At 39.8% G+C, this 23,057-nt stretch overlaps 1 protein-coding gene across 1 annotated transcript in view; it reads left to right on the forward strand.

Annotated features, from left to right (window-relative positions):
• The window catches only part of uts2r (urotensin 2 receptor), a 70,288-nt gene extending 47,679 nt beyond the window's left edge, over positions 1–22,609 (forward strand). Inside the window, exon 4 of the mRNA XM_028568599.1 lies at positions 22,113–22,609. The gene's annotated coding sequence lies outside the window, so the exon portion shown is untranslated. The remainder of the gene's footprint in view (positions 1–22,112) is intronic.
• Positions 22,610–23,057: the final 448 nt, after the last annotated feature.

Raw genomic sequence — 23,057 nt, forward strand, 5'->3', positions numbered from 1 at the left:
TCGGAGGAACAGAGAAAGAGGAAACGGCAGACTGACCGAGCGAGGAGTCAGACACAAATAAACATAGGAGCTGCCAAATATCTATTTCGAAGCTGTAGAGAGAAACCTGCGACCAAAAAGTGAGTTGGCCGAAATGGCCAAAACTGCATAGCACCCTTTTAAAGGCCAAGAACGAGCTGTCAAGTTCAACAAATTCTATTGGCTTTCTTTCATTTTTTCACTCATCTGTATGTATGAATTGTGACCCCTCATGCTACTAATAAATCAATGTATTGATTATCAATATCAATTTCACCAGGAGAGAGGAGAGGAAATTGGATTGTACAGTCAATTTCAATTTCCAAAAATGGACTTTTTTACCCCCAGGCAAATATGTTTGCTTATTTGTTGTTATTTTCTAAACACTTTCTCAACAGAAGTGGAGTAACCTTGCTTCTTCTTTAGTTATGTGTGCATAAGCTGGATAGACACGCAGTAAGCGACATGACAGATGAAGTTTCAACAACATCCTTGCAAAGTCTGCAACAGCCGAGTGAGAAAAGCTTCAAAACGTTTTTGGAGTTCCAAACTGCCAGCAGCTGGTGACAGCATCAGATGGTATTACAGTAGGCTGGTTTAATCCCGTTAACTCCTGAAGTCTACAGTCAACTCTTTCCATACAACTTTGACTGTTGAAAGAATAAAGGAAGTAAAGGGTACGCTTTGTACTCTGCTACAGGAAGTGTCACAGGCAATCTCTTCCCCGTGTTATTCATGAGGTCATCCGCAGTGCCATTGCATTGATCCGGGAGTGTACTGAAGCCTGAAGGCGTACTCTTTTCCGCTTGTTGTCACTGCATCAGACAGTAGAGGAATTTCAAAAGCCAGAGGCTTTTTTGCCGAATTTCATTGCAGGGTCTCCTAGGCATAGAGCAAGTCAGCCCCTTCAAAGATGCCGAGTTCAGTGACAGCAGGCTTTATACAGCACTTTACTTAGTTTAAAATACTTCTATTTTAGGTTTATAATATATGGTCTATTGGTGAAGTAGCATTGATCACTTTAAATGGGGGATATCAATTTTATTTTTATATATCTTAAACTTAACAATAATGTATTTTAATTGTTTGCAAAGAAAAAAGATACGTTATCAAAAATGCGTTCATTTTGATTAATTAATATTAGATCAAATAATGCGTAAAAAAAACCAACACAGCTTCATCGCGCTCTGTGACCTGCTGGGATGCCTCTTGACCCCACACACGTTCCACAGTAGCTTTGTAAACATGATGGAGGCGGATGAGAAAAAGGTGCTCAGCGTACTGAATGGACGATTTACATTCAAAAAAAGACCCGATGTTCAGACAAAAATATTACATACATGTGCATGCATTAGCTCATGCACAGTGGAATATGCCATGTGAACAGTGGAAACATGTTCTGAATGTTTGGGAAATAAAGATGTTGATCTGAAAATGTCTTTTCATTGATTCACTCATCTACCAAAATCCATTGGCATTCAAACTATTTGAAATGCTTCTCAAAGCAAATGTTAATTCATTAGATACATTTTGTAAACCGCTTGACAGCCTTAAACATAACTGAAGCAATCTTTATTGCAGAGGTGTTCTTTAATAATGTGTCGCCTGTGTTTTGTGCATTGTTCAGAAGGTTCCCCTGAGTAACAACTAACTTTCTTGACAGGCTGGAAAGTTTTTGACGCAGAGCATTACATTCATCACAACATGAAATGTTATTAGCGAGGAGCATATTCCAATGTGCCATTTCTGACAACGGACTGCGTTTATTTTCATTTAATAAGTAAGGTAATGAGTAAGGTCACCTGTAAAAAAAAATAAAAACCTTAATTAGGAATACACTTCTGCAAACACACCAGGATATTTAGCCCACACCCACACATAACTTGACATACCAACATAATTAATTGGAAATGGCATCAGTTCATGTGGAAAAATTTCAAATTCTTATGCACGTGGCTTGCTGAGGCGGCATGGATTTGTTTCATTATATCTACCAGATACCTCAGCAATGGGAGAATGGCCGACAGACATCTAAACGTAATTTACATAATAGCCTGCTGAAAAACAAGACAATTATACAAACAAAGATGCTAGCAAAAAGGAAAAACTCCTGCAGAGATAAATAGGACAGGGAGTGTGTGGGAAAACATTTTCATCTCTTTACAATCAAGGACTTGGTTGATATAATGCCACGGGACAAATGTCCAAAGTAAGGCTTTTAGCTGTGAGGTTTTACAGCTACACACCAAACTGCAAATGATCACAGGCTTTGTTGTTAAGTTAAAGCAGGCGGCGGGATGTACACAATGAGCACTGTGATTACTGGGTTGACAGTGAGGCCAAACCCTGAAGAATGAGGAACGAGAACTTATTTTCCCTTAGTAGCCACATCAAACATTGGCTTCGTTCCCCTATAGTATAGAGGTAAACACAGATCAGCAAATTTTCCCTTAAGTTAACGCTAACACTCATATTAGCTAGCTATCTTAGTTGGCAGGACATTTAACAAGACATTTTTAGGCAACCAAAATGTTCCAATTAACTTTGATGAAGTGAAAACACACAGTGGAAGGGTCATTGGGGCCATAAACTCATTAAGAAAATGTTTATTGAGGTACTAAATCAAGTGAGAAATAGGGTCTTTTTTTTCATAGACTTCTATAAAAACACTTATTTTTCGAACCAGTGGAGTCGCCCCCTTCTGGAAATAAAATGCACTACATTAGCACACTAGCTTTCCTCCATTATTTTTACAGTCTATAGGTTGTTCTAATGGAAAATGCTCAAATGCTGGCCATTCAGCTTTGTTCCATTAGAGGTATCACAGGAAGCAACACTAAAGAAACAAGAAATGATAATTACAAATAATCTGATTTGGCCTTGGCTATAGTATTATAAAAAAGCACATAGATACATAATACATAATGGAAAAACTTCACTTAAACTGAAAGTAAAAAGACTTTTGAATTAATAGGCAATAAATTCCCCAGACAAAAGAATCTGAGTCAAATGAAAGCAGTTTAATTACTAATTCCCCCTCAGGAATGTAGGTACAATAATTATTAATAATAAGCAATCTTGAATAGGATTTTCTCCACAATATATGAACAAGTTTACATTAATAGCAAACACAATTACAGATTCCCTATAATTCAATTCAATTTTATTTATAGTATCAAATTATAACAACAGTTATCTCGAGACACTTTACAGATAGAGTAGGTCTAGACCACACTCTATAATTTACAAAGACCCAACAAAGACCCAACAATTCCCACAAGAGCAAGCATTTAGTGCATCAGTGGCGATGAAAAACTCCCTTTTAGGCAGAATCCTCGAGTGGTGAGGAAAACTTCCTTTTAGGGAGAAACCTCAGACAGACCCAGGCTCTTGGTGGGCGGTTGTCTGCCAGTGCCAGTTGGGGGTATGATGAACAGTGGCAATTATAGTCACAATAAAGATAATGGAACTATGACTACAAATGGTAGTTGTAGTAGTTTGTCGTGTAGCAGGACATAGCATGACATAGTAGGGTGTAGCCAGGCGTAGCAGGGCACTGCAGGGCATAGCTGGACATAGCAGGGCGTAGCTGGACAGAGCAGGGCGTAGCAGGGCACTGCGTGGCATAGCAGGGCATAGCAGGGTGTAGCAGGACGCCTAGCCAGGACCACAAAGACAGCTGCAACCATGATTTAGGTGCCACCCTAATCCAGGGAAAACTGCGGGGCGAGAAAACATAAGGGCATACATAAGATAAGGGAACAAGCTCCCCAGAGCTAGGTTAGTAACAAGCATTTGCCCACAGATGAAAAGAGAGAGGAGCTCACTGTGTCAAAGGAAGTCCCCCGGCAGTCTAAAACTATAACAGCATAGCTAAGAGCTGCAGAGAAGCAGAGATAGGGAGGGGGCGGCTGTGACTGTAGCTACACACCCTCCCCTGCCAGTCTAGGCGAACGCTGCAACACCTCACTCCCTAACTATAAGCTTTGTCAAAGAGGAGAGTATTAATTTACTCTTAAATGTGGTGACGGTGTCTGCGGAGCCTGATAGCTAAAGGCTCTGGCTCCCATTCTACTTATAGAGACTATAGGAACCACAAGTAACTCTGCATTCTGGGAGCTCAGTACTCTAGTGGTACAAGATATGATGGTGCTTGACCATTAAGAGCTTTGTAGGTCATGAGAAGGATTTTAAATTCAGTCCTGGATTTTACAGGAAGCCAATGCAGAGAAGCTAATACAGGAGAAATATGATCTCTTTTATTAGTTCTTGTCAGAACAAGTGCTGCAACATTCTGGATCAGCTGGAGGACTTATTTGGGCAACCTGATAGTAAGGAATTACAACAGTCAAGCCTGGAAGTAACAAATGCATGGACTAGTTTTTCAGCATCTTTTTGAGATAGGATGTGCTTAATTTTGGCAATGTTACGAAGGTGAAAAGCCTGTTCTTGAGGTTTATTATAAGTGGAAGGTTTATTTTAAAAGGATATATCCTGTTTAAAAGGATATATCCTGTCGATGGAGGCCAGGGCAATACCATCCAGAGTAGCTACAGTATATCTTTAGATAATGAGGTTTGGAGGTGTTTAGGGACCAGCACAATAACGTTGGTTTTGTCATTTGAGTTTAACATCAGAAAATTGTAGGTCATCCAGGATTTTATATCTTTAATGCGTGCTTGAAGTTTAGCTAACTGACTGGTTTCGTCTGGCTTGATTGATAGGTATAATTGGGTGTCATCCGCATAACAGTAAAAGTTAATTGAGTGTTTCCTAACAATGTTGCCTAGAGGAAGCATTGGTCCAAGCACTGAGCCTTGTGGAAAGCCATGGCTAACTTTAGCGTGCCTGGAGGATTCATCATTAACATTAACTAATTGAGATTGATCAGATAAATAGGACTTAAACCAGTTAGTGCGATCATGTTCCAACTAAATGTTCCAGTCTCTGTAACAGGATGGTATGGTCAATAATGTTAAAGTCCTTTGTCTGAAGCAGTTAGAAGGTTGTCCACCAGTGCTGTCTCTGTGCTATTATGCATTCTAAATCCTGACTGAAAATCCTCAAACTATTGCTATGTAGAAAGTCACATAACTGATTAGCAACTACCTTCTCAAGGATCTGAGAGAACTGTGATCAAGACAATTTGCAAGTCGTTTGATCTGCCATTCTGCTGGCTGATTGATCTGAAATGATCAGAGGGAGACTGGACATTAGGCATCAGGTTCAATCAATCAAGGTTTCTGAAGTAGTCGCTCTGTGCTGGCAAGACTCATCCAGCCTGATTTGCTTTTGGTCAAGTGAAATGTGACACAGGGATATAAAGATATCCGTGCTATATTTTTCCACCTTGACACGAATAGACAAGGGGAAAGCCACGAAATGAACACACACACACACACACACGAACACACACACACACACACACACACACACACACACACAGGAAAGAGTGTATCAGAGCGCAATAAAAAGAACACACACATACAGGAAAGAGTGTATGAGAGTGCAAAGAGGGAGAAGGGATGAAAGAGAACCAATAAACCCAACCTTTGATCTTCCTAGGGTGAAATCAGAAAGCTAAAGAACAGTTGTTCAACAGGTGTGGTAATAAGAACAGTTAATGGAGAAGACATGGAGAAGACAAGAGGGGTAATGTGGCTTTGCTGGCAAACCCAGAGTAGGAAAAGCTCTCCCGTGTTTTCCATGGTCAAGCCGCAAGTGGCTTGACCATGCTTGCAAGCTTTGATTAGGTTTTGTGATTTTGGTTTGGCTTATAATTCTTTTCACACATTTTGGTAGGCCCGTGGAGATGTAGAACTGATACTCAATAGCAATCTTTCAAACGCTCCCATACTTTTAAACGGGGAGATTTTATGAAACAGAGTTCACCGTTGTAACATTGGGCAGTCGGACCAATGGCATGGTACCCTTTCCAAGAAGGTTGGTAACAGGTCAATGCTTTATATTTGATATTCTATTTGTGACTTTAAAGGGAAGGAATAATCTCAGTTTTAGCTCTAGTTTCATCGCCTACAGTGTGACTTTTCAAAATACGGGAGGTGTGGGGGTACACAGAGGACAAGGCTGAGGTGTGAGGGTGGGGGGTTAGGGGCACATGTAGGATTTTGAATGAAATGCAGTTGGTGTGATAAAATGTACAAGACTTCAATAAGTAATGGGAAAAAAAAGTGTGTTATGATGTCATGATTTTAATTCTTAACCCTTCTACATACAGTAGGTCAACACTGTCTTTTTTAATTCATCATGGAATTACAGTGTCTTGATAACAAACAAATAATTATGAATCAAAAAATCAACTTGCCTATGTTCCATTTGCTTTGCAACCTTTGGACCCATCATCTCGCAGTAATCGGAGCTCGTCAGCCAACAGTTACACCTTTCTAAAGAGTCCTTTGGTGTCTTTGTAGCCCTTCCAGAAGCTCAGTAATCCGGCCGTAAAAATAATTCCTGAGCAATAAATCTACGATTGAGCAGCTATTTACTTTATTTAGCCATCTTTTTGTACCAAAGAACGATCTATTTGTGTTAGCCAGATTCCATCTTGGATTGTAGCATAGTGACTGACAGCCGGCTCGACCAATCACATCAATTAATTTGGGGGATCGAGTTTACTCAGTGTGTGTGTGTGTGTGTGTGTGTATTGGAAGACAGAGGATAAAAATTAGAGAGATGGCACAATGAAGCCTAGAGGATCAAATGACTGTGATTTGGCCTACTGATGTCAAATAGCAGACAGATAACGCATTAGAGGTGACACAACTAACCTTATTGAATACAAGCGTATGGACTTTTCTGGCAAAAACACCCAGTTTATATGTGTTAGTTACAGAGTTTATTTTTGTTTCCCCTGATTGCCAACACTTGGGAGAACAATTTTGAAAAGCCAAAAGTCTTAGTCATTATTGTTCCCTGTGTGATTTCAATACATTTCTGAGATATTTCATTTCCATTTAGTCTTTTCTTTTGTATCTATAGTCATATAACAATTATAACATTCATGTGACATCCCTGCAGCATGCATATTCTGATAGCCCAGGTTCTCCTGAAAGAAACAATGTATATAACTTGATTGTGCATAACAGGGTTGAGGCTATACAAGCATTATTACACAGGGAGACCAGGCGAACCAAAGATGGGGGAAAATGTGGTTTTAATAGTGGTATTCAAATAGTCTACTCTAAAATGTTTTTGTGTGCTAAGTTTCAATTATATTATTTAATGACTACCACCTTACATGCAATAAATACTTTCAGCATTAATCATTCATTCCCATTTTTCTAATCTCATTGCTAATTTATCTTAGAACATATAAAAACAGATTCTCAAAGAGCATGTAATCATTTTACAACAGAAACTCAAAGCTGCTACAAAAATATATATTTTCATTAACAATGGATCAAAAGATTACTTGTATGTGAAAGGGGTTGCTTGTAGTGATAAAGCCACATAGAATTATCCCCCAACTCAGGTCACCTCATTTCAGTGGAGCTTTATAACGTCTTTTAGCTCATTATTTTGGTTTTACGGCTCCCAACTTTACTGCTTTGGTTCACTCACCACTAATTAGCCATTAAAAAAAAAAAAAAAAAACACTCTACGCTACCTGTCCAGCATTAAACTCCGGACAGATAAAGTTGACAAATAGCTTGTGAACGTGTCGGAACATTTAGCAGTTCAAGAGCCAGATATTTCCCTCAGGAGTTGTTAAAAACCAAAAAATACATTTGCCAAGTGGCCAAAAATTCTCCAAGTGAATGCTAATGTTGCTCTGTATCTGTTGGATGTTTAGATAGGCAACTGCCTGCTAACATGTGTGCCATATCAACTTATAAGATCTTAATATGGCCCAAAAAATCAGTAATTGCAGGTTTGAAGTGAGCCAATGTGACATTTAAATGAAGACGCGTCATAGAAACAAAATGTTGAATGTGTAAGTATCCATTTACAATTCAATACACTTAGGAGTTGTGCTGCTACATCTTCACCTCTACTTGTTTAGGTAGCTATGGCCAGTGGCTAACGTTAATGTTAGCTAGCTTTCGATATATATTACTGCCATTTCTGACTCATTTTGCTGACTCTATTCATCTTTTCTACAGTACTTGTGCTTCTTTTACACTACTTTGTATCATGTGTCACATGTACACATTTTATTTAATCAAGAGTAAAATAATAAGCAAAGATAAGCAAAAGTTTTCCCTGTTGTTTCAATTTCTCACTGTACTGAAATTACAACTTGTGGCCACAGTGTCCACTGTTCAGAAAGAGGAACATAGCTTTAAAGCAACACTATGTAACTTTTCCCGCTTCGGTCCCCCTACAAGTTGGAAGCAGAATTGTCCATTACATTACATTATGCAAGTTTGCCAGATCAGGTAGCGGATCTGTAGTTGAATGAACTGGACAATATAATGTAATGGACAATTCCACTTCCAACCTGTAGGTGGACCGAAGCGGGAAAAGTTACATAGGGTTGCTTTAAACTGTGTTTAAAATCAAAGCTTTTACATAAATAAAAATAATAGAGTACTCAGTTTGTATAAGTCAAGACTAACATGACAAAGGGCATTAACAGCTATGAAGGGAGCCTCATCAACAGTTAAGCCAGACTTGTCAAACTTTCCTTGACTTCTAGTTCTGCTCTGGGGCGCATAATGCAAGTGCCAAAGCAAAGTCTAAGAAAACTTTGAATTTTTACAGGCAGACGTGTGTAGAGGTTCCTTGTTGATGTGCCAGTCTTTGATGGAGTGACATTTGAATATGTGATGGATCAAAGGGTTGCCCTTGTTGCGACGTTGAGGATTTCTCTTTGACGTATCCCAGGAGTAAAACAACTCTCAGCTTTGTACCATCTTCCTGTGATGCAGACAGCATTACAATTCCTGTATATCCTACTTTAAAATTAAGCTTGTTCTCTTCTAGAAAAATACCTTGGCATCAAGAAAGGTTCGTTTGATCTTTACTTCATTTATAGGAACTGTTCAGGCTCATGGAAGAGTAATGCCCCTCGAGTTAATGACTTGGAGACTCACGAGAAGACCTTGGCACATATGCTCAAATAGGCACATGTAGCTGCACAAAGATAAAACATCTTTATGACTAAGCACTACAGAAGATAAAGATAAAAGCTTAACACCTAAATATTGTGGGCCTATTATAATTCTCCCTTTATTCAATGAGCACACTTCATTTTATATATTTGGGGTCATGTAAATATACACAAAAACCACAAGATAGCATAAGTATTTGTTAATTATGATAAGTCACATCATAAGAACATGTACAGTAACAACAAGCAAAACATATCTATTACTTTTGGTTATGTTGTAATTTATGACTCATGATTATCTGGCACTTCTGCCATAGCAGAGTGCCTCTCATCCAGTTTACAGTGGGCTATACATTCCCATAATCCAATGCTTTTATCTTGGTTTGTTCAAAAGATACCATCTACAGAGGCTTGACAGAGGTACACGGTATCTCTGTACACACACTGAAATCCTTCCATCTGTCTTCATTAAATTGGATAAACTGGGATGCAACTATTTTTAATAGGATTTCCAACTATGTCAGTTTAGCTTTAAGAGTGATACAGATATTGTTCTCTACTCAAGAGCAAAATAATGTGATATTAATTACCCGTTATATTTCAATTGCATAAGTAAACTGCAAAATATCATATCTCAGTTGTCAAATAAATGTTTGGTTTGCATTGGCAGTAACTTCATACTGTTCTGATTTAGCGCTTATAGAGTAAACTAAATAGCAGTAAATAGTAATAATAGTAAAGTAAATAGCGAGGCTGATATCAATGAGATTAAATTACAAACATGTTGGATTACATGCAGCATTGTTTCCTCTGAGTTCCCCCCTGTGTAGGGTAGTTTGATAACTGGCATACTGATCTAGAAATCTAGACGCACCCTAGCAGCAGCAAATTTAATTTGCAGCCAGGGGGGTCTAGGCACTCTCCATTGGCTTGCGAGCTGGAAAAAATTTTCTTTGAGAAAAGAACAAAGAACGGCACAGACATCATTCGTTTTGCCGACCGGATATGACAAAAGTTTAAAGTTTAATCTATCAACTAGCTTCGCTAACTTCTTTGTTGCTCTGCCCGGTTGTAGCGCTATCCTATTGCGTGCAGAGTGAATTTGAAAGACAACCGTTTATCCCGCCCCTCGGATCGAGCTTCGTCAGTGGTGAGTTCCCAGACCCAACATCTGGATGTGGGTCTGGCTTGTCAGGCTAGCATACTGAAATAAATTAGAAAAACATTTTAATTAAAATAAATATATATCATTATATGCCTAGAGTGTGAACTGTTACATAACTTGGATTTCTAATTTATAAAGTTAAAATTACACACATTTTGTGCAAGTATCTGGTAAAATAGATACAGTATAAAAGTCTTTCCCCAGCTACTTGGTATACAGTATTCATGGAGCTGACAATTTGAATATGAATAAAAAAAAAAAACCTTTTCCTGTCAGAGTTAAAGCACAAATGTGTAAACAGAGACACACATGCCCGCACACACACATTATCGACATACTCTCATTATTATTAGACTGTGTGCATTGGTGTAATTGCATGTACGGTCAAGGCCTGCGAGCCAAAGATAAGAAGCAGCCAGCGTGTTAAGCCTGGTGGAATAAGCCAGGTCTATATGTCCTGCCAGAGAGAGAGCGAGCGAGAATCAGAAGCCGTAACAGCCAGGGAACCAGCAACGCTGGCACACAAGCCCTCATGTTCCAAAAGCTGGAACTCAAACTTTAAACCAATCTTTTACCCAGACGTTCAGCCTGTATCTCACCCCTGTCCAACCACACACACACACACACAATATTTAACTTTCTGCACCTCTCGAGGCATTTTTCACCCAAAAGTAATTTATTTCAAATTTAAATTGGCTGCCACCTAGGTTGAATGTGATCCTGGGTGTGTGAAATACATAACAATAACAGCTCTGATGACCACAATAATTACCCCGGTAATCATTCTGCCAGCTCTGCCATGGAGGAGATGCTGCCTATAAGCTTCAACTTTGCAGTCATCTGAATCCCTGGTAGACAAATGCTCTTTTCACCATTTCAAATACCATAATACAATTCTTTAAAAACCCTCTGAGGACGAAAGACGCACCAGCGAGTCCAAATGATGTTTGACAAAATTCCTACTCAAATAGCGATATTACAAAATTACATTTCAGACATTCATTTACTATTTCAATCATATACAACCTGAGACTTTGGTGAACTCCGTTCAACTACGGAAACAATTCGTACAACAGTAAGTTATGGTTTGTTTTCAAAAGAAATTTGAGGATTCAGCTTTAGTGCCAAATTTCCTCTTTACACAATGCTCTAGAAAAAAACTTGGGCGTCACTAAGCGGTAAGCTGAGTTTGTTCTGAACATTTTGATATGAAACACGTGGGGGTTAGTTATATGCAAATAGCCTAAAAAGGTAATTTAAGCAGATGTGTGGAAATGCCCTTAGACCTCAGAGAGTTTAAAATGCAGCGTGTAGCAAGCAAGCATACTGAAGGTTGCTTCTTTTAACATCTGTGGAGTTGCAGGAAATGGCAGAGGAAACCACCGTCAGTCACTGAACCCTTACTTCCCTCAGCACATTGAGATCCACTCATGGTCCCCGATGAGCTCTTGATGAGGAGGCCTTGGCAATGGCGGGCAAATCTGCACCTCGCTGCCTGACTGCTGCTGCCAAGTGGGCTAGAAGGTCGTTTGGCTGCTACTGACAGAGCAAGGGAGGTGTGATGGAACAGGACAGTGGAAAAAAATGAGAGAAGGGGTAATGAAGGAGAGACATTAATGGGGCTCACAGCCAGACTTGTCAACAGGTGGCCAATGAACAGCTGGACTAAGGGCCGGGGGAACAGAGTCATTCATGTTTCTATTTTCTGCCAACTGCTATTCAAACAGCACAGTGACATGACTCTATTACTGGAGCATTAGGGAAGAGGACATATAACTGGCATTAATGATACAACCTCAGTAGGCAGTTCCTAGTGTGTGTTCCCTAGCCTAGGCTATAAGCTAGTTAAGCAGTCTAAGCGACAAATCAACAATTAATGTTTTATGGCATTGTCATTCAACTAGCCAGTTAAAGCAGCTGTCCATTCATCTATCCTGGTGGGAATGGCATTCGTTTTGCAGGTATTTGGTTAAAAACCATAGAACTGAAACATTTCTTGGGGATTTTGACCTGATGATGGCACTAGATGAAAAGTTAAGGTCACAACAAAGTGATTGCAATCCATCCTGAGGAGGACATTCATGTCTTAATTAAATTCGTTGTTTATAGTAGGAGGCTGATAAAAGCTGGGAGAATATGTTTTCAGGGCCTTCAACCAAGAGTAACATCCAGCAGGAAGGCAGCCATACAGAAACTGTGGAGAGAAAGACAGCAAGAGACAATACAAAGTACAAAATTTAGAGCAAACCGGTTGACTTGTCATAATAAGGTAGCCACCTTCCTGCCAATCACATGAAGTATTTACCAAATCCACGCCATACAAAGTAAAGTGCAGACTTCCATCAATGGTGAAAGGCCATGAAAACAAGAAGACATGCCAGAGATACAATAATAATTTCCAGTTTATCCATTACTATCAGGAGCTGCCATATGGACCTTTTTCACAGCAGACATTTTGACTTGTCATTGTAGGAGAAGAACAGCTGAAATTGATAAGCTTAACGATGTGTATCAAGTGTCCCAGTAAGCTATTTCAGTGAGTCAGCATGCACAATCCCAGGGCATCTCCTAAGTGGAACGCAGCCATCATTAATGGTTTTGAATACACCTGTGCTTTCCCTACTATGACATGTCAACATGACTGCCGTGAAAAAGGTCTAAAGACATGATTATCCCAAAAATTGGAATTGAAATATGCCTGCTCAAATTGCTTAAATGAAAAGCTTACCGATAATAAACTGAGAAAAACTAAACTCATTCCATTCATCGTTTGCATATACTCCTCTAACACAGGCTTACATGTGCATGAAAAACAACTCAGGGTCTATAAAGTTGCAGTGGGGTGAGAGTCAGTGTTACTTAGATTTTGCATTGCTTGCTTTGTCAGACCAGGTCAAGCAAGATGCATAATGTAATGTGCTATTTTTAGGGCTTTATCAGTGGATGTGTGCAGCCCATTATCCTGTGAGTCCAATTTCAATGTTCAGTGCCAACGCAGGATGTAGCGTATCAAGGCAGACAGCAAGGGTGTGGACATCTTTAACCCTATCCAATGTCGACCAAACTGAAATTTGGTCAACATGGTTGTGGTTTCGCCAGAACCACAGTCTTCCCTAACCATAACCATAAAGTAGAAAACATTTTTTTGGAAAAAACAATAACAACACGTACTAGATGGGTTTACAGTATCAACATTTCTGTCTGCCAATAGGTTTAAGCTTACCAGGCTAATTAACACTTCTGAATTTTTTGGCCAAGTCGACTTGTATGTACAAGCCTATATGATGTAAATTTAGTTCACCACAGAAGCGTGACATACATCGAGTCTGATGTGGTGTGTGTGTGTGTGTGTGTGTGTGTGTGTGTGTGTGTGTGTGTGTGTGTGTGTGTATTCACTCTGATTGTCACAACCACGTTTGAAGGAAATTGGCCCCGAAAGTGCTGAAACATGCATCCCAAAATATCACTGACTCTCTTGATTAAGATAAGATGAACATTAATAATCCCATGCAGGAAGATTAAAGTCTCCCAGCAGATAAAGTACAAGAACAGATGCATAGCATAGATAACTAATCTGTATAGGTGTTTGCAACCAACAGAGTGTATAAAGCGTTTCATAATGAGCTGATTCAAACAAAAGATGGATTGGTTTTTGTTATGTTAGCTACTGACCCATGCACCCGGCCCCATAACTGCCTAATGGACTGTTACTGAAATTGCTCACATTTGCACTTTATCTTATCAGCCAAAGGTGACTTTGCCTACATATGTAAACAGTCCTACACAGCTGGTACACTGCTAACCATACAGTATCACATTTTAAAAAAGCAATATGCTGGGTGCGTGCAATATGACGCGATGGTGCAAAAGTTGATTTTAGAAAGCGGAAAGTTAAACCTATTCAAACACAGATCGATCAGACAGCCTAGCTTTAAAGTCTTAGTATTAGATTCAATCATTAAAGTAACCATGGAGTCTAAATATGTGAACTTCAGCTCCGATTGCAGCGGTATGCATTAAATAAACACAGAGACAGAAAGATTAGATAGATTCTCTCTTTCAGCATTTTTCATGACAACCGCAATAGCACTATAGAGAGGGAAAGAAAAGTCTTTAAGTGCCCCTGTTGTCTGCCAAGTTTTGTGTGTGTGTGAGAGAGTGTGTATTCGGTATCTTAATGATAGAGCTCTCACATTTACAGGCCAGGGGGATGCTGGATGTTCCATTGAGAGGTTCTTGTAAACTGGATGTGGAAAGAGTGACGAGAGCATGACTTCAAACTGCATCTGCTCATGCTAACAAGCAAGTCTCTCACATACACACACTTCATTACGGATGTAAGTGGAAAATATCGGTATAGTCCAATACTTTCAGTAAGACTTTGCAGTGAAATCACTCAAGACTTCATTAGTGGTTTAATTATTCTGGTAAAACTAGGATGCCTTGCATTTTTAATACACATTTTCTAAAATTATGTGGGATAAATTACAGAGTTATATAATCTTTTGAATTTATAGCCATGCTTTGTTCGAGACTGAAATATCTAAAATATTGGATGGATTACCATGACATTCATGGAGTATGAATTCTACTGACCTTGGTGAACCCCCGACATTTCAGTGCAATCATCAGGTCAAAAAACATGTCTAATACTGCCAAAAAATTGAGTTTATTTATAATGTTTTGTGCTAATTAGCTATTGTTACCATGCAAACTAAGATGGTGAACATTATACCTAGTTAGAAAACCTTTTGGCTTATGCGCCAAATTGGCCAATTTACATCCAAGTGACTGGGTGCCACTGCCATTTTTTTAAATCCTGTATCTAGTTTGTATGTATTTTAAAGACATCTCTTTTTTAATGGTGGTCTTTGGGTAAACTGCTTTTTGGGCTGTAAGGGATGTTTTTGTAGCAGTACCGGCAGCAAGTCTGAGTGGTAGTGCTATATGTAGCTCTCTTAATACATATATGACTGTCAGGATTTGACTATTGCAGGAACCCAGAAGCAGACCAGAGGCCTGTACTACGAAGGAGGATTTGGCGTTAACGAGCTAACTTAGGGCTCAACCCAGGATTTTCTGTACTACGAAGGTGGATCAGTTGTTATCAGAGGTGTCAAAAGTATTCACATTCATTACTCAAGTAGAAGTATAGATACTAGGGTTTGAAAAGACTTTTGTAGAAGTTGAAGTATCAACTCAAGCTTTTTACTTAAGTAAAAGTGTAAAAGTACTGGTTTCAAAACTACTTAAAGTATAAAAGTAAAAGTAATGTAAGGCAGAGATCTTCAACAGGGGGTCCTCAGAGTCATTGCAGGGGGGCCTCCGAATTATTGTACATTTTTGAGTCTTATATAGTATATAGTCCTAGATTTACTGTGCCACATACAGTATGTCACATACAGTATGTAACATTAAAATATGATTTATAAAATCATGCCAACAATTAATATTTTAATAGCTTATGAAAAAAGGTATGCAAGAAGGCTTTAGGTTACCCTAACAGTTATTGTAGGCCCAGTTTAATATGCAACTTAATTTCATACAATATGTAGGGGGTCCCTGCTACATCTCACTTTAAGTTAAGGGATCCTTGGCCATCAAAAACGTTCAAGACCCCTGATGTAACGGGGGGAAATGCCATTAAGGACAACAGCTTAACTAAAACGCGGGGACAAAATCATATGACTATAATAATGTTACAGTATATTAAAATAATACCTGCAAACTCAGAAGGGCTGAAAAAGGTGACACGTAGGCTACATCTCTTCTGTGTTTTTCAGACAACGGCAGCTACAGTCTGGTGTTAGACTCCTCTCCAGTGAAATATAGACACACTTTTACACCGTTTAGCTCTCAGCATTTTATCATGTTTACTCCATCTTCTAGCTAACGCTAGGCTAACCTGCTTCCAACTGTAGTGTTGACTAGCGTCCCGTGCGGCGATGTTGAGTTCCCTCTAACGTCCGTTTTCGTAGCATCGCGCAGGCACCTAAGGCACCGAAATCCGTGTTGCTATTCGGTCCGGTAGATAACGGTCGTTAAGGCACCGGTGGCGTATTAGCACCGGGTCTGTACAGGTGTTATGGATCGCGTACAAACCAATAGGGTGTCGGAATAGCTATGTTTATACTTCTCATCCAACCACAATCAAATTCACTCTCTCCGGATGGAGCGATTTGGATAGTTTTTTTTTGTGTGTGTGTTTTTTTTGAACGATGACTGACGAGCTGGAATGAAAACAAGCCGAACTGAAATATGAGTAACGAGGCTATTTTTAAAATGTAAGGAGTAGAAAGTACAGATAATTGCGTGAAAATGTAAGGAGTAGAAGTAAAAGGTATGCTGTAAAATAATTACTCCAGTAAAGTATAGATACCCAAAATTTCTACTTAAGTAAGGTAACGAAGTATTTGTACTTCGTTACTTGACACCTCTGGTTGTTATCGGGTTCAATCGCCGTGGTAACTCATGCTGAACACCTAACCTGGTCGGGAGCAGGTTAAGTTGGAGATCAGAGATCAACCGGTGTAAAGCACCGCCTACTGACCAATCAATAGGTCGATTGATAACGGCCTCACCGTTCTTATAGAAGATCAGGCGGAGCTCGGTGAAGAGAGAGAGTGAGAGAGAGAGAGAGGGGGAGAGAGGTGCGCTCATAAAAGTTAAAACATTGAGAGACCAATAACCCCGTTAACATGGGTATTTTTATGAAATATAGCCTATATATTTTAATCAGCCCAGTCTCATGCCAGGTCGTTATATAGTCACGTTATTGTAATCTATTAAGTCGTGGACAGGTTACGTAAATGCCGTTTTTTTTCGTGTGGCCATTACGAAATTGAAAGCAATGCATTTTAATGGGAAGCATATTTCGTGATCCCAGAACGAAAGCGAGTAGCGAGTAGTTGATAAGGCGTGTGGCAGTTCCTTTGTCCCGCGTGTTGCAGTTCCTTTGTCGGCGTGTCCCGTGTGTGACGGTTCCTTTCCCCTTTCTTTTTTTTTCCTAACCCTAACCGTCTTGTTATTGTGGCGTTTCATTTCCCCGTTGTTGTGTGCCCCTGCGTGAGTCGCGAGTGGCGGCCCGTCCCGTTGTTTTTGCCGGCGTGTGGCGCCTCATTTCCCCGATCGCGAGTGGCGGCCCGTTCCATTGTTTTGGCCGCCGTGTGGCGCCTCATTTCCCCGTTGTCGCGTCCCCCAGAGCAGCTGGTTCGAAAAGCGTGACCTGTACACGTTCAAAAGTCGTTGCATATACACGAAAAAAATGGCATTTACGTAACCTGTCCACGACTTAATAGATTACAATAACGTGACTATATAACGACCTGGCGTGAGACCGGGTTGATTTTAATGGGAGGGAATTACATATCTGCTTCTTGAGCCATGTGTCACCTATGCGCACATCGGTTTGAATTATGTTTTTATATGTTTTATTTGCTCTAACGATCGCTTCCCACTGTCAGTGTTGCAACTGAAATAATAGGCTAAAGCAACAACAGTTTATGGAGAGCACAAGTGTCGGCTATTTATTTTTTATTTTTTTTTTCCTTTCCTTCCTGTTTTAGGAAGCAGCGACTGTATTGCGTTTTCCCTGTAAAACCGTGTCTGTGTCCTTCATATTTATGGAGAAATAACACGCAGCTCTGGTAGATGTTTGCGATTGGTCATGGTGCGCAAACACCACCTCTTTTATGTGAGCGCTCGCACCGCTGGATTGGGAAACCCTGAGTTGACTGAACTAGTTGATAACCAGCGTCGTGATACAGGTTATCTGGGTTGTTAGGTTAGGTGAAGCCGGATTACTGAAAGAAATCCAGGACAAGTTGATCTTGCTTCGTAGTAAGGCCTCTGGACAAGGTAAGTAGGAGTCCAAGGTCAGTATTTATTTGGAATGGAATAAGAAAACTGTTTGGTCCAGTAGGCCGGCAGGGAATGAGGCTGGAAGGTGGCGGGGTTTAGTGTTGATCCAAATGTACTGCAGTGAAGTCGACAGCCAGGCAGGTGTGAATGATAATCCAGGTAAAGAACTGTAGGCAGAAGACAGGTGGCAGATTAGCGATAGGCAAAAAAAAGCAAAAACAGCAAAAGACTTGGCAAAACTAGGCGCTTGATACGAGAGCAACAATATTACTGTTTACGCTAACGATCCGGCAGGGAATGGTTGTCTGGTCACGGTTTATATGGTGCAGAGGATGGTAATCAGGACCCGGTGTGCAGACAGCAGCAGGTGTAATCAGTTGGTGAATCAGCCGGGATGTGTTCAGGAAAACTCAGTTTCCCTGTTTCTATCTTGGTGCTAAGCTAACCATCTCCTGTCTCAAGTCACATATTTAGAGTACAGACATGAGAGTGGTATTGTTCCATCTATAACTCTTATTAAGAAAGTGAATACGCGTATTTCCAAAATGTATAGAACTCTCTTAATTATTCAGTGTGGCTTTATAATGATATTGTTTGTTGCTAATGGAATGTGTATGTCAAATAATGCACCTATGTATGCTCAAAGCTGCATTATAAACATCTTTATTATAATTCAAATAGGAAGTCCTGACCTGAACCATGCTGAAGGAAGTAGAGCCAGAAATAAGATGCTAAATATTTGGAAGAGCAACACCTCACAACATCTCATTTGTACTTTGTGCCACTTTTTTCCCCATTGATGTTTGCAATATTTTGCATCATTAATAAAATTGACCAAGGACCCTTTCTTTATTTTTTTGCAATCTCAGTGAGCTTGACATGGTCAATATCGAACTTTTAGTTTAATACAAATAATATAATTTTAATTAATTTTAATGCTTTCTCCTTTGTCATTTTTTCTTGCCCAGAGTAATGATTATATTCTGTTGCTTGTTTTTGCAAATATTGAAAGAAACAAACACTTTGATTAATGAATTACTTCTACAACATGCGGCAATCAGAAAATTCAATAAATATATCTGAGGTTTCCTTATTGCATTCAGATTACTGGAATTGTTGGGTCTTTGTAAATTATAGAGGGTGGTCTAGACCTACTGTATCTGTATAGTTTCTTGAGATAACTCTTGTTATGATTTGATATTATAAATAAAATTGAATTGAATAGATTACATTCACCGCAGAGATGACCTGACTTGATCCACACTGAAGAAAGTAGAACAAGACATTAGATGGGTGCTTAACATATTAATTATGGTTGCTGGGTAATTGAGGTCTTTTTTTCATGTCAAATTGAGTGATATACTTACAGTACAATCTGTGTAGTGGGAATAAATCTTGTGACGCAGATGAATAGTCACTGAATGAATTAATTTGCATCTGACCCACTTCCATTTGACTTGAATAAGCTCAAGGGGAGTTGTAATATGCAGTACAAAAGTGAGCTGTGAGAAGACATTTAGTAGCCTGACGTCGTCGTACTCAAATTCTAGTCAGAATATGAGTCTAACACTGCTCCATTGGGCTGTGATTATGGGGTGTGTTTCAACCGAACCAGGAAAAAAAATGCCTTTGCACTCAATTGGAATGTTGGTATGTAAGGAGATAACATAGGCTCAGGCTAATTATTGCTAACTAAAATGCTAGTTAACATTAGTAATTAAACTTAAACAGCTAATGTAAGTCAAAACTGCCTGCGAGCTACTCCTGTACTATACGGTAATTCCTCTAGTATGCAACAGTAAGTTGCTTGGTTATGACACAATCGTTAGCCTATTTTAACAAAAACGTCTGCTACAGAGCCATAACGTGAGGTACAAGGTAAGGCCTTTTACACTTAGTCGTGTTTCTTTAGAAATAATCAATGGACAAATAGTCTTTAAACACTTCAGATGTAAAGTTATTTGCTGTCAAAGTGACGTCAAAATGAATGGCAGTCAATGGAATGCTAACGGGAGGTGATCGTTTTGTAGCATCAAAATGGCGCCATAGGAGGTTCGAGTTCTGAAGCGATGCTTACCCCCTTGGCTTCGACCAACCCCCGAGGAACAGCACCATGTGGCCAACGGTGGAACTGCACCCATCTGGCCCAGAAATACTTTTCTACTTTTCTACTACCACAAGTAGTAGTAGTATTTGTGAGAAGTTTAAACACTGACTTACTTCCTGAATGTCATCACCCTTATTTGATAGCTCCTTGACTCCTCGGTCCTCAGCAGAACCGGAAGTTGTTCTGTCTCTCCCCGGCGAAGGCCCGTCTCAAAGCTCTTATTTCTGCCCCAAGGACCGAGCATCGAGGAGGGATCATCGAAGAGCTATAGGCGAGGATACACGAGAGCAGCCTTCTCGGAAGCCGCGCAGCTAAAAGAGTTGCTAACTCCGCCATACAGCTGACGCATTAATGTGACGCTTCAGAGTAAAGGACATCTCATCCTGCTAAAAACACATTTGCTTGTTTCCTCTCTCCTCCCATGATTTCCTCGCGTCTCTCCCGTGCCTCCTAAGACACGAGGAAGGGAGGCAAGTGAAGGACATGAGGAGGCAATTTAACCTTCTAACACTGTTCCGGTCAAAAATTACCGATTTACACATTCCTGTACCATAAATATGGCTTTTTTTCACCAGATTGCTTCAAGACCTTATGATATCCTTCACAAAAGGCATTTGAACACATAACATTCATTGTGACTACTTTCTTTGAATTTTGAGTGATTAATTCAACTTTGTCATTTTCATCCAGGAGATAAAAGACATCCCCATACACACACTCCTACAACTTTCCTGTGCTTTTGTACCCATTCACAGGTGCAAAGCTCCCATTTGCAAGGGACACTGCACCATGACTGCAATTTGCCATTTGTGCGTGTGAACCACCAATGTTCGCACGCACACACAGAAACGCGCACACACACACACACACGTACACCCACTGACACACCCACTCTCACACACGTGTGCATGCATGTGAACCACTAATTTTCGCACACACGTGCATGCACACACACACACACTCTCATACACACAAACAGTTCATGTTGCCACTTGTTCATGTGAACCACCAATGTTCGCACACACATGCATGCACGCACACACAGAAACACACACACGTTGTAGATGTTAATGTTCTACTAAGGTTCTTTTACAATAAGTATTCTATTAAAATATTTTTTGTCATTTTTATTGGCATTTATGTTAAAATAAAAGCAGTTAAAACTGTCCAGTCAAATTTGACCGAAAACAGTAAATTTTCGAAGGAAGCCCTCTTTCAACGTCAGAAGGGTGTGCTTCATGTTTTCCATCCAGTCATCTGAAGCCACAAATAGAAGCTAATGCTTTGGAAAGGAGTCTGTGATCCAACCTGCAGACATACAGTTAAAATAAGTGTGGTTTAGCATTTTGAGTTATGAGGAAACAGATAACAGATAACCTCTCTTTTGTCAGAAACTCTAGTAGGCACCGCTGAGTGTGATGAAAAAGACTATGACTAAGCCTTACAGCTCTGCAAAAACTCCACCCTGGGGAAATGTGCTTCATCTGAAGTGCTTATACATAATGTATGAGGATAAACTGTTTTGGTGTGTCAAAGTGCCAATAATGGCAGTGAAACCAAAGACGCCACACACACCGTTCACATCTGATACTGCCAGGCAATCCTGTTAACCATGCTCTCTAAATCATGCTATAATGGTTTGTGTGTGTGTGTGTGTGTGTTTGTGTGTGTTTGGGCAAACCAAAAATAACTGTACCTTTGTGAATGCACATAGGAACTGATAACTGCTTCTTTGCTATTTTTACATGCTGTTTCCAAAGAGAGCATGCTCTGCAAACAGTGCAAAGTGTGTGTGTGTGTGTGTGTGTGCGTGCGTGTGTCTGTGTGTGTGTGTCTGTGAAGGATTTACAGCCACAGTATTAATAGCTTGTCCTTTGTCACCCTGATAGATATGACCGAGCTGTGCTGGAAGAGGAAGAAAGGACACAAGGAACATGTTGAAGACGACAAAAACACACGAGCAGAATCTGATCTCCTCTTCACCGCAACTGTGAAAGAGGATGAAGAAGACTGAAGATACTTTTGTATTTGCAGTTCAACGTGTGTGGACCAGCAGGAACTGAACGAGAAGCCGGTTTCTGCCGTTTGAGACTGTGCAAAGTAGACACCCTCACGTCTGTATTTATTCGTCACTCCGAGAACCTCCTGTGGCATAAGGAGAAATATCAGCGTCTTACATAACAAAATGAGACTTTAACTTTTATGCTTTCTCGTACATTTACGCTCTGTGCTTCTCAAGTGGCTTCGTGAAATGCATGTAAAAGTGTCTTTGAAACTGTTATTTCTGTTACAACAGGGAAGTAAGATAAAGGCAACATTATAGAGGTATCAGAGGCTTCAAAAAAAGGGAAATGAATGTCAGTAAAGCTGAAGTGAAAAAAGTGAAGCGTCTGATGTTTTATATCAATGACAGAAAATGCACGATGGAGCTTCAGCTGCAGCAAAAGACTGATTTCGGAGGACAGCTTGAAGACAGAATGTTTGTATTTTAACGGCAAGGCAGTGTTCAGACAGAGAACAAAATACAAAAAATAAAATGCAAGGTTGTTAAAGATAAAAGACACATTCCTAGACGATTACTTTGCAGTGAGAACGCCGTATTTTTTATTGTTTTCCTCACGGTAGATAAAGAGAAAAGATTGTCACAGATCATTGTTTTGGAATCTGATAATCCTTGAAATGTATTGATCTGTTTCTAAATATTTTTTCTTCGATTTTGTGGATCACATTTCATCATGTGATACTTAAGGCAACATGCCTCAACTAGCATCGCCATTTTTTTTTAACAAAACAGTGCAGATTTGGTCTGAACACCCGGTAAGTCTGGCATTATA

The sequence above is a fragment of the Perca flavescens genome, chromosome 21 (assembly GCF_004354835.1).
Source record: "Perca flavescens isolate YP-PL-M2 chromosome 21, PFLA_1.0, whole genome shotgun sequence".
NCBI classification, from domain to species: Eukaryota; Metazoa; Chordata; class Actinopteri; order Perciformes; family Percidae; genus Perca; species Perca flavescens.